We start from the raw sequence: 5,088 nt of genomic DNA on the forward strand, positions 1-5,088 counted from the left end.
GCACTTTTTTTTTTGTCGCTTCATTTTACCTGATCTATATCTGCAGAATAGGAGTCCGGATCTGCTCCTCACACCAACCCCACAGGCCACAGCACGTTCCAGCTGCACATCGGGAAGATTTCTTGTACTTGTGTGTTGTTATTCCTAGTGAGATGTTCCCAATACTTTGGTGGGATGTTCTGTGAGATCGGTGTGAGGAGCAAATCTCAATTCGCAGAAAGTCCAGATCTGCTCCTTACAGAGAGCTTTCTTCTTTCGACTGGCTCACGAGCCTCAGACTACCAACTGTGGTCTTCGAACTGGTTCTCTCTCTCTCTCTCAAATGCGTTTTTCTTTGGAAGGTTCCTATCGTCTCCATTGTCATTGTGGGGCATTGGATGGAAATTCCATTTTCAAGTTGAGGTAGCTTTCCTCAGTGTAAGAAGTAGTGACGTACTGGCGGTGTTACAAGGAATATTTGAAAGACAATTTTAAGAGACAGTAATTAAATATGCTCTTGAAATCGTATGGTTATGGTGAAAAAGAAAAGATACACGTGAATGTGTTAGAGTAATTCATATAAATTCCAAATATATATCAACAATAATACTGGATCCAGAACTGAAATCTTTATGAATAAGTAAATACATTCTAATAGTTTTCTCTGAAGTGTGAAGTATTAGGATGTACTTGAAAAATATTGGTAAATGGTGGAAGCTTTTAAACATATTTGTATATCTTAATAAATTAATATAAAATCTATTAAATACTTAAAAATATCAATCTTCTAAAAAGTGGGCATAAATAGTTGTATAAAGTTAAAAGCCTTTACCTACCACCGATCATCATGTCGATGGACCAATTGTTGCAATGTCTTTAGTCGTGGTAGCTGGTAACCTTCATGTCATGGAAAAAGGTGAAAATTTGGCAGCTCGTAAGTAAAGCCTCGGGTCAGGGACCCAAAAGATGCTTTTAGGGACTTAAGAAAAGTCTGGGAGGACAAATTTTTTAAAGCGGTCGGGAAGGCTGGTAAGAGACTTTCTCCTGTGTCCATTGACTGTTAAGTCTGTTACATCTCTGCTTAACACATGCATCCTACCAGATCGTAAAAGACGGAGAGCAGTAGGTGGAATTGGGACGACTGGAATGGCAGATGTGAGCATCTAGCTTGGTTATTTCTGCTTTTATAGGCTTATAGCTTGGATTGAAACCGCTGGTCTGAACCATTCTCGCTTTGAGAGGGCTAAATCAATCCCTCTGATGGGGTCTGCTAACCAAATAGATAACCCCAGACCATAATTTATAGTCCAATACCAAAAAAAAAAAAAATCCAAGGATTCCGATTGTCAAAGTCACTGCTCAGTACTATGGGTCTCTTCTAATTGTAACAAAGCTGCACACCAGTTAGGCCAAAAATGCTCTCAGTATTACTCATTGTACACATGGTCGATTCCTCCTAGTTTTCTACTTGAGTCTTTGTTCTTTGATTGTAATTCTGAGCAGATTAGTTAATGAATTAGCATCCAGTACCTTACTGGATGGTCTTTTGCCTTAAAAAAATGGCATGTAACGTACGAATTGTGGTCGGGGAAGCACAGCAGTTCTATGCTGAAAGTCTGAAACAAATTATATCAATTTTCTGGTTAAGTTTTTTTTAGGGTAAAAAATGAAATCCTCCATGGTGGTTTCTGAGAATTATACAAAATTTGTGAGGTTTCATTTTAATAAAAACCTCCACTGTAGTTTTGAAAAAAAAAAACTACAGTTAGTCTCTTTCATCGTTATTGTAGATAAAAAATGTTGCTTAATCCACTAAGTGTTTTTTTTTTTTTGGAAATACCTGTTTTAATCATGTCTATCAATTCCTATGAAAATACTCTATAAAGAGTTTTAAATTCTTGGCTTTTTTTATAGTTCAGTCCCCCATAATGTATTATCCCCACTCCCTATAAACAGCATCCCTTCAATTGGGAATCTTTTCCTCCTTTAAACTGACCCAAACCTTACCATCACATTATGAATACTGAGGTGGACTGAACTCAAATTACCCTTTAATTCATAGTTAAAAGAGTTCCTTGGGTCAAATCCAATAAATTAATTTGCTTTGTAATATTATTGAAGTCCCATTTTATTAAAGTGAAACCTTACAAAATAAGTTTTTGACTGTCAGAAATATTGGAAAAATGACTTGTCAATTCAACTCAAAATTCTTTAGTTCCATCGTACAGGAGATGAATTCTGACCAAGATTGATGTCACAAACAGGATATAATTTATAAGGACGGGGGGCTACTAATAGACTATGAGGGCTGCAATGCAGAATACTTTTCTCTTTTTATTAAGCTATGGTTCCGAACTTTTCTAGTCTTCGATGGAGGGCGGCACCAGTCGCGGTTCTCTACTATGCCGATTGCTGGTGGTGGTGGCCCGCTCTTGCGTTTTTACGTCAAATGAGGAAAAATGGAAAATTCCTCCACCGTCATTGTGGTGTTGTCAGAATGATGATTCGGTAAGTATCATTCACGCTCAGAAAACCATGTGAGCTCCAGCCTCTGTCACCTTCGATCTATCCATTTATTGCCTTGTAAAAAGCGAACACATTTTCTATTGTCTTGCCATTGCCAATGAAAACCACATGGGTGGCTTGCACCGTCCGTTCACTGGATTTTACCAAGTGACAGAGGGCTCTGCCCTCATCTCATCACTACTCGTTATTTTGCCACATGACAGAGGGCTCTGTGGATTATTGGACTTTGTGAAGCTGGGTAGGTGAGCTTCAATTCAAACTCACTATTTGCTATCACACTAACTAGAAGACAGACACTTGTGGATTGTAGCTTTAAAGTTCACATTGGCGCCTCACAGTAAACTTATATCTCCCCATGTTTTATTTATTTCCAACGCAAGGTTATGATGATTGTTTGAGTGGACTTTGCACTGATTGAATCCCATTTCACATCTAGTAGTGAGGGGTGAGCATCATCTGGTTAAAATTGAAAATTTTGGTTTTGGTTTTTTTTATTTAGTTAATTTGGATTTTAGTTTTGATTTTCAGAATTAGAAATTGAGTTAATCAAAAAAATTGAATTAACCAAAATTTATTATATAATATATAATATGCTATATGTTTATATATTAATATATTATATATAGTATATTATAATGAAATTCAGTTCTATAATATATATATATATATATATATATATATAATATTTATATATGTTAATGAAATTTGGTTTTAACCAAAAATCAAATAAAAAATTTCGATTTTAAAAATTTTGATTTATTCAGTTCAAATTTTAACTAAATAAATCAAATTATCACCCCTACCCACATGCACATCTAAGCATGATTGGGATGTTCTGCCAGATGCTTTCTGTGGGGCATTCATGCGAATTTGGAATTTACAAATTTGGTAGATGCTGACATGTGGAAAGAGTGATTAGATTCAGTGCTCATTAGACTTTTCTCACAGCTTTTTACAGCCATGTATTTGGAATATCTCTATATTTGTATACTTTTTTCATGACGAGATATTCTGAATACAAGCACTGTCTTGTGAGATCAAATCCAATTTCTTGAAAAAACCACGGGACATACTGGCATAAGAATGAATTGTGACCATACAACCCCCTACCCCCACCCCATGTATTGGATTAAAATCTTATAGAGTCTGGGACCTACTCCCGGCCCCCCTCTTTTAATATATTCCCGAATCAATTCATCAAACAGCACTAAACACTCTTTCAAGTTGGAGGGGATTATAAAGACTTGGGGTAGAAAAAAAAGAAAGACATAGGTCAAATAATAAAGTAATTAATTACCCATAATAATTTAACAAAGCATATTACATTATACATTACAAAATGAGGCCAAACAGGATTCATGAACCGATCCTATAGGGGACTTGATGATAATTATGATGACTATGACTATGTCGATAATGATTTTGGTTAATGAATCTCTGGTAAGGTAGTTAAATACTCAAATCATTAATGTTTTGTATGGTTCCAAATTCCGCTTCTGCTTTCCATCTTCCTGATTATATTGTAATCTAAATGGCGTCACGTTTTCCTTGTTTTTCTGATTTTTTTAGTTTCCTTTTAGGTTATGTTTGGTTTGAAGGAAAATACAGGAAAAGAAAAGAAAAAGTGAAAAAACTTTTACAAATTTTGTATAAATTCTCTGTCTTTCCCTACCTTTTCCTCCAAATCAATGGGCCCATGATGAGCTGTGGGGCTGGTGTGGGGCGTTGATGCGAAATATATTTTATATCCTGGTGCACACGCGGCCTTTTCTCTGTCATGCAAAATTATGGTACTCCTTCGTATGTCAGTGAGTCCATTCACTCCATCTCATCTCAACGTTCCAAAATTCAAAAACTGGAATCAAAACAAATATGAATTAAATAACACAAACAGACAAATTGATTGCGTTGGATGGCTATGGCTAATAGTTGCCAATGGGCCGGGCCCATTGACTCTGTTGCCTTCACATTTTACACACTGTGATACAATGCAACCCCCTTCCCCTTGCAAAAAACCGCTCTCCTGTAAGGTATATACTACGAGTCTGGATCTCCTGTCCACAAATTTTGTTCACGCTTATCCACATAATATCACAGTCACACATGAATAACATATGTTATCAATTCACGAGAATAATGTATTGTGAGTAGACGTGGGCAGAATTATTATGTACAGGAAGATCCGGTGTCATACACTATACACTGGATACGGTTTGCAGTGTAAAGTCTCCAAATTTCAGATAATAAATAGATCGATCCCACCGTAACGTTCACGCTCGAAGAACCTGACTTCAAAAGAGACTTTTCCTTGCTTATTAAAAAAAATAAAAAAGATCAGAAACTTTTCCTTAATCGAATTTCGATTTATCTCGGATCTTTCACTGTAACTCGACTAAAAATTAATAATTTCAGAAGAACAGCCAAGTGGAAATTACTACCTGACCACGTGGATTTCTTCTTTATACTGTCTCAGACGCCCATTCGTTTCTTCAATTCTTCTCTCCTGGTCTGCCTTATTTATCCTTATTTTGTCTTGCCTGTCTACTCTCTGTCTTTCAGAATTCTCCGAGTGAGTGAAACGCA

The sequence above is a fragment of the Nelumbo lutea genome, chromosome 5 (assembly GCF_056320005.1).
Source record: "Nelumbo lutea isolate HS-2025 chromosome 5, American lotus-T2T, whole genome shotgun sequence".
Taxonomy (NCBI): domain Eukaryota; kingdom Viridiplantae; phylum Streptophyta; class Magnoliopsida; order Proteales; family Nelumbonaceae; genus Nelumbo; species Nelumbo lutea.